Source organism: Triturus cristatus, chromosome 8, assembly GCF_964204655.1.
Source record: "Triturus cristatus chromosome 8, aTriCri1.1, whole genome shotgun sequence".
Classification (NCBI taxonomy): Eukaryota; Metazoa; Chordata; class Amphibia; order Caudata; family Salamandridae; genus Triturus; species Triturus cristatus.
The window spans coordinates 44,076,328-44,084,245 of NC_140591.1; positions in this window are offsets into that span (position 1 = coordinate 44,076,328).

The window sequence follows — 7,918 nt, forward strand, 5'->3', positions numbered from 1 at the left end:
GGATCGCAAATGATCCCGCCAGGAGTTCCAGGCAATTTATATGGAGAGACAACTCCTGGGAGGACCAACGACCCCCCATCGAGATGGGACCGCACCGGGCTCCCCAACCCCACAGGCTGGCATCGGACTCTATCACGAGATCCGGAGATGAACCGAACAGGGCTCGCCCATTCTAAGCATCCATGTGGTCCAACCACCATTGCATCTCCGTCCTTGCTTCCTCTGAAAGAGGAATTAGATCGGAATAGCGAAGGCCTTTCTGGAGATGACGTATTTTCAAACGTTGAAGAGCCCTGTAATGCAGAGGTCCCGGGAAAATCGCCTGAATGGAGGATGCCAACAGACCGACAACTCGTACTAACGATCTCAGTGACACAGTCTGTTTGGAAATAACCGAATTCAACTCCCTCTTGATGTACCGAATCTTTTGATTGGGTAAAAGAAGCTGACATGAAAGAGAATTGACCTGGAAGCCCAGAAAATCTATTACCTGCGATGGAATCAAGACTGACTTCTGAGGATTTACCAGAAAACCCAGAGATTGCAAGAGGTCTATAGACCACTCTAGATGAGTCAAGACTTTGAGGGGACAGTCTGCCAAGAGTAGAATGTCGTCTAGGTATATTATTAAGCGGACATTTTGCATATTTTTTGAGGTGCGTGAGCATCGTCGGATCCACTTCAGGTGTTTCCGTGACCCGCGCCGCCAGATCCGGTCTGGGACACTCCGACCGCAGCCGGGCCCTTACATCTTTATCAAAAGGTTGGCGGAGGTGGGACTGGACATAGTCCGCCACCTCCTGCGGCGGGAGCCATGCTGTAGAGTTGGGGTGGACGATGTCCGTTGGCTCAAAGGTGAACACCTTGGGTTGTGGCGGTTCGGTATGGTGCTCCTTCCTGAGCTTCTTCGCCGGTTTGGGATTCACGTCCTCACCTGAATCCGTATCAGTATTGGGAGAGGGTGAGGTGTCACCTTGATCGCCATGGGTAGACTCCGATGGGCCGGCTTTTGAGACATATGCGTGGTCATTGGCGAACGCCTTGGAGAGCCTTGCAAAATCCTCCGCGTGAGGATTGGCCGCTTTGGCTTCTTTAGCCTTTTGGCGCCCGGACTCGGCCGGGATCCATCCTTGTTGAATGGCATATTTATTTAGGTGCCGCTTAAGGGGAGCAATAACCCGCACCAGGGCAGAATTCAGGGACTGCTGCACACCAGCATCCAGGGCCTTCACAAGGTCCTGTTCGAAGTAGCCGGACGGCTCTTCATAATAATCCTCACCCTCATAGCAGTAATCCGCCATGGTAGGGTGGATGATAACAATTAACTGTCTGAAATATTATTGAGGAGTAAAGGGGGAGAGGCACAACCCCAGGCAAGCCAGGCTAAACAGAACAAATTCAGGAGTGGAGGGAGGGCCTGCCTGACGCGCTCCCTTCTGAATGCGCCGTGAATGGAGGCGGCACTGCGGGAGAAAGCGGACAAGCGGAGTCGGAGCTGCGAGTACCACAAGCTTCAGGTACGCGTCAGCAGCGAGCCCGTCAGAGCGCTAACGCGCGATACTAAGCGCACTATCAAACGCCCAACACAGCGGGACAACAGTAATAATACACCATCAAAGCATTTAACACACGCATAAAAGCACCAAACACATCGCGGTGCCCTCAACCCATACACCACTAGCAAACAAAATTAGTAAGGGAGAGGCACTTAACTGGCTGCGGAGCAGCAAAGAAAGAGGACGTGTGTGCCTCAGTTAGACATTATATGGGCTTAGTCTCTATGGTTAGGGAGTACAAGGTGCTCATGGGATTTGTGGTTTACTACAATATGTTTAATAAAAAAGATCGTTTTTTATTGGCTGCTGTAATAAAGCAAGGAAAATGAGAAGCATAATCAGAGCCTCCGGTCCTGACATAGAATGAAGGTTGTCCAGAAGCGGGGAGGGGAGAGGTCAACAGAAAGACTCCAACCTGCGCAGACACCTGCTCAGAGCCCGCTCTCCCTCAGCCTGGGACGGTGAAGATGACTATCCAAGGCCGGGGGTGATGTCTGGGGTCAGAGGGTGAAGGTCACCGCACAGACAGAGGATCCTTCCACCCCTACAGCTGCTGGAGCTGGAGGAAGAGGCCGGAAGTGACTGCATTCCCTGCAGGTGCTGTCTCTGCCCTCTCTGACTGGAAGAAGAAATCACGTGCCTGATAGTCTAAGAGTAACTGAAAGAGTCAACGGACCAGCCGTAAATGTGCCCTTAGGAATGAGGTGCGGGTTTGGCCTCAGGCGCCTGGCACGCGTGCTGCTGCTGCAGGGTGTGAGGTGAGGGAGGGGGTATGAGGGTTGTGACGTCATGCGGTGCCAGGGAGAGTCCGGGGTGGGTATGCTGGGGACACAGAGTGCGGTGCTCTCGCCGCATCGCCCCCTTCTCAGTGTTAGGTGCACCGTGAGTGCGGCTGGGCGTGCACAGGTGCCCCCCTGGCGGGTGTGGAGGTGCACGCACACACACGCACAAGGGCGTGCACGTGAGGTCCGGGGTGCACAGGGTATGACGCTGCCGTAGTCCCATTAAATACTGATCTGCACATTGGGGGAGGTTACAGGGTCTGCGGGGGCCGTCGTGCCTCCTAGGGGGCGCGCAGAGTTTGCAGCGAGAGGCCTGTGTAACTGACAGCCGTGATTTCGGTGGGGGGCCCTGTGTCCCATTGGCGGTGCAAGGGGGGGTTGGCAGTGCCTGCACTGGACGTACTACCTCCAAGCGGGTGGGGTTGGATAACATGGCGGGGGGCTAGATTATCCAATGGCTGCACCGTCCTCTGCCACCCCACACATGGGTGGCTAGATTATCCAATGGCTACACAGTCCTCTGCCCGCCCACACCTCCCCCACATGGGTGGCCGGGGGGAGGGGGGGCTAGATTATCCAATAGCTGCACCGTCCTCTGCCCCCACCCCCGCATGGGTGGGGGGGCTAGATTATCCAATGGCTGCACCGTCCTCTGCCCCCCTCCCTCCCCCATGGGTGGCCGGGGGGGCTAGATTATCCAATGGCTGCACTGTCCTCTCCCCCCACACATGGGTGCTCTCTGGGCTTAGGTTGGTTCCTGGGCCTGACACATCATGGCATGCTGGGCTTGGGGAGGTCTGGTGTGAGAAGAGCACTTTCTTTGGTTGCAAGTTTAATCGCGGCCAAGGGGATGCTGCCTGTTCCTCCTGCGTTACTGAGGGAGCACGGTGCACTGCGTAGACAAGAGGGGGCTGGTGGAGGGGTAACAGCGCGCATAAGTGTGGCAGCACAAGGGGTCCAAAGAAGAGCCAATTACACCTTCAAGTGGGGAAACGGGGCTGCCCAGGATGCTTCCAGATAAGGAATACAGGGTGGGGGCTCCCACGGATCCCTGGCACTCCCTCACATCTGGGGGTGGAAGAGAGGTTAGGGGTTACGGTGCCTGGCAATAGTGGGTGCGGCATCCGTAACTAATGGATGGCCGTCATGTATGGAAGAATTTGCCGGGTTTGGTAAGTTCAAAGAGTTTATTTGTAAATACGCAGGAGCCTTCTAGCCGCTGGTCTATCCTCCATGAAACTACAATTGCATCTGGAGATACGGCTGTGGAAACCATGGAGCCAGAACATGGACATGAGGCTCATGGCAAAGATAACTTCAGAAGTTAACAGCACGTGTGATCATGCTTGTGCTGAAGTATTGTCATCACTCGCAGGATCACTTATGCGCAACACAGCAATACCTATGCCTGAAGTAGTAGTAGTCATCCATCGCATCATCATCTAGTAGGCACAGAGGCATTGTGTACAGAACTGGATTCAATTTGTCCACTTATGTCAGATGTACTATACACCGAGTCATGACCTTCAAAAGAAACCTCATCATGTACAGTATCCGTAACATCTTCACTTGCAAAGCCACCATTGGATACATTTGCTGGAAACAGAGGCTGAAGCATGTTTGTAGATGAAACATCACCTTCCATAACAAACCAGCTTTCAGATTCCATTTTTTGTGCTTACAAATGTCACAAGCTTGCCCATGAGACAGCTTAACCAGGTCTCTTTTACACCACCGCTCCTTGCCTTCTAAATACACAGCACCTTTGGAAACCTTTTCTATTCAAATTGGATCTGAGTACATGGATTCTCCCTTCTTAACTTTGTGTGGTTGTCTATCCAGAACCCAATCATTCTTTTGAAAATCAACACATTTTGTGGCATGGGAAGCGTCATAATGTGACTTCTGTTTTGTTTGTGCCTCTTTCTCTGACTAACTTAGAAATGGCACAATAGCAATGATTGTCTTTAGGTACAGTGTCCTTCAAAATCCGACCTGGGATTCCTCTTCCTCAATAAGAAAAACTGAGACACACCTGTAGGGGAGTGTGGAGTAAGGTGATAATTCCAAACATTTTCGTTCAGAAAAACATCCATTGGGGCCCCAGTGGCCGAAGCCGTTTGCACTCCCTCTTTCAAAAATGTATTCACCCTCTAAACGAGACCATTTGATGTTGGGGGAAAATAATGCTACCTTTCACAATCAAATATGCTGTTCAAGAATGTCATTACTGGCACAGTGTTTGCATTAGGAACAAAATAAAAAAAATCTATTTGGATAAATAATCAATAAAAACTACTAAAAACGTTTGTCAGATGATAATAAATGGAACAGGCCAGAAAAGTCAAGAGCAGCTTAGGACCAGGTTTCTTCTGGTAAGGGTACTACATGTAATGGGGTATTGTGAGTGAGCCAATGTTAGTCAGACAACAAACATGTACTGCAAGATGATATCCAAGAAGCGACTTGGGAATCCATTGAGGGCCACCAAAAATATTGTTTAAAATTCTTGGAAGTAGCTCCCACTGCTACATGACCATAGTGAGCTGCTTGGAATAATTTAGACCTGACTGACAACGGGGGAACAACTAAGTCATTGCGAAAGAGTAAGTAAGGTTTAAGCTCAGATCTAACTGATAGGGGAACTGATCTAAGTTTGTGAGCAACAGGAACAGCATTTTTCTTCAATTTATTTCTATACTCAAATTTATCAATCATGCCAATTCTATTGGAGAATACCTCTCTCAAATCTTTTAACATTTCAGCAAGAAGATCACTTTCAGAATCTTGTGTAGAAGCCAGGTTGATAGCACACAACCTAACTTGATTAGGTGATCCAGGAACTAACATCAAACCTAACTTTGCTGAATCTCGCCACACCAAAATTAATTTGCCTTTCTTAGCCACATAGATCTTAGTATAGGCTTCTCTGCCTAAACACTTTACTTTCTCCATAAAGAAGCCAACCATGTCTTTAGCACCATAAGCTTTTGGAAAGCCATCTGGTATATCCAGAGGTTTAGAAACCGACCAAACTTGATCTTACAGGGGATCTGAAATTATAGTGATGGGAGCACCTGAGTCTGCCATCATATCAACTTTTATGTCACCAATGTAAACATCACATATGGGATCCTTAATTGGGGTAGAATCAATTGTGTCAACTTCAAGGGTGAGTACCAGTCTTTATAAATCCTGTGAACAATCCTCAGTGATGGTGGAAATATCAATAGAGCCAACCCTGGTAACATTCCCAGCACTCCTGCATATCCCAGAAAAATGACCCTACGACCTTTGGTGCATTTCTCACCAGTGGCAGGACAAAGAAGGTTATTGCTCAGGTGAGTCGTAGACCCACACCTGTAACAAAAAGTACTCTTTTTTCCCATAAACCTGTTACCCTTAGACCTGAAAGATAAAGTGTTAATAGAGTCAGCAACTTGAACAGTGCTAACAGGTTGACACCCAATATCAGAAGAAATACATTTAGTGGAGAGAATGGCACGTTCAGTTGCTTTTGCCATGTCAATCACTTTCGTAAGAGTTGGATACCTTAAAGAAAGAAACCTTGTTTCTTTTTTGAGTTGCACCCAAATACGAACTGATCTCTGATCAAAATTTCAACAGATAAATTGCTTTTTGGTGCCAAAATCCTAAGCGCTGAAATGTATTCTTCCACTGACTCATCCGTTAATTGCTTTCTTTTGTTGAAATTAAATCTTTCTAATAATACACTTGGTTGTTCTGTGAATTTGTTCTTTAGTCTAATTATAGCTTCTAAGTATTTATTTGCCTTGTCCTGCTGAAGTAATTAGAGGAAGACTATCGAAAACTTGTTGTCCCTCAATGCCCAGATTGCTATATAAAATGGCCTTTTTTCTTTTTGCATTGAAATTATCAGCATCAATTGCAACAAGAACATTTTCGAAAGAGTTGTGCCATTTGTCCCAATGTTGAGTAGGTTTGCCAGGATTCTGAAGGAAAGGATGATCCGGCATGAATTGTTGAAAATTGGACATGTTTCACAAAGCAGGAGTTCCCCCTTAACAGAAGTATAAGTGTTTTGTTTTTAAATACAAGTTAGATCAAGATTAAAAAGAAAATGTGGTTTCCAGGTGAACTTGAAAATCTTCCCCAATCAAAGATGTCTTCCACCACATACATTTTGAGTCCATAGCAAAATGGCTGCAGAAAATCTGTCGTAGGAGACCAATCCAAAATGGCCATTGAGTCGGAATAATGCTGGACGTCAGCCTGACCAAGTCATAATGGCCGCCACGTCGAGATGACGCTGGATGTCAGGATGACCAAACCAAAATGGCTGCCGCATCAATATGACGCTGGACGTCAGCCTGACCAATCCAAAACGGCCACCACGTTGTGACGATGACTTCAAACCTTATGTATGGGTTTAACAGGCAGTGTTGCCAGATTGGGCTAGATCACGCACAATTGAGCTATATTTTGCTGGTCGTGTGGTAAAATTTGGGTTTGTGCTAGTTGCCAGAATATAAATATATATACAGCGCTCCAGCAAAGTAGTATGTTAAAGCGCTTTATTAGACAAATATTTACTTGGCATCCTGCTGCAACATCAATTCCAATGCATTCACTGCCTGCTTGACGCTGTCCCTGCCCCTCCTTCCCTAAAGTAGCAATATTGGGCTACTTTGGGCTACTTTTTGATTGGCTTTGGGCTATAGAAAGCTTAAAAAATCTGACAACACTGTTAACAGGTGGGGAAGTACCCGGAGTTCAATAAGGACAGTAAAATTGAGAGGGGACTCTCTATTGCTGTCTGGAGTTCCTGTTCTTAAATACCAGTCGAGACCTTTAGGAAGCTGAGGCAGGAGTCAGGAAGAGAAGTGGAAGGCAGGCGGGGTCTGTTTTGATTAAAATGATGAAAAGTGCAGCGTGCTCATTTCTGCCGCTCGTCGCCAAATGTAATCACTTGCATGATCACTTACGCGCGACACAGCAATACCTATACCTGAAGCACTCTACAGTGGCATAAACTGGGCTTTGGGTCCATAGGAAGGAGGGGAGTATAATCAGGGCCCCAACATTGGAAACCAAAGTTTCATAATGTAAGCGCCAGGATTACAAATGCAGCGGCACAAATGGTTGGGCAGGCCTAGCCCAGGGGTACACTTGCTGCTTCTCTTACCGGCTTTGTGTCTAGGGTGTGCCTCCTACTAAAATAAAGGTGCATCTCCTGGGAAGAGCCACATGCGGTAACAATGATTAAGTAAGGCTTTGGCATTCCGGGGAGAGCGGGTAGAAGCTCGTGGGTGCACCGGTTGTGGAGTAGGCGGTGTGCGTTAATGGGCATTAATGGGGTCCAGCTTGCTGCTGCCGCTGGAATGGCTTGTGTGGCATTTTTGGGGCATTATGTGTGCACTGGTTGAGTCGGGGTCCACTCCTGGCAGGGTAAGGGGAGGGGGCAGCGGCGGCGGGTTAGTGAATGCCGGCAGCCACTCCTTGAGTTTTCCTGCGCTTGCACGGAAGCGCAGTGTTTATTTTAGACAATGGAGGCTTCAAGAATAGGAGGCAGATTGCATCTAGGTTTGCGGTGCATAT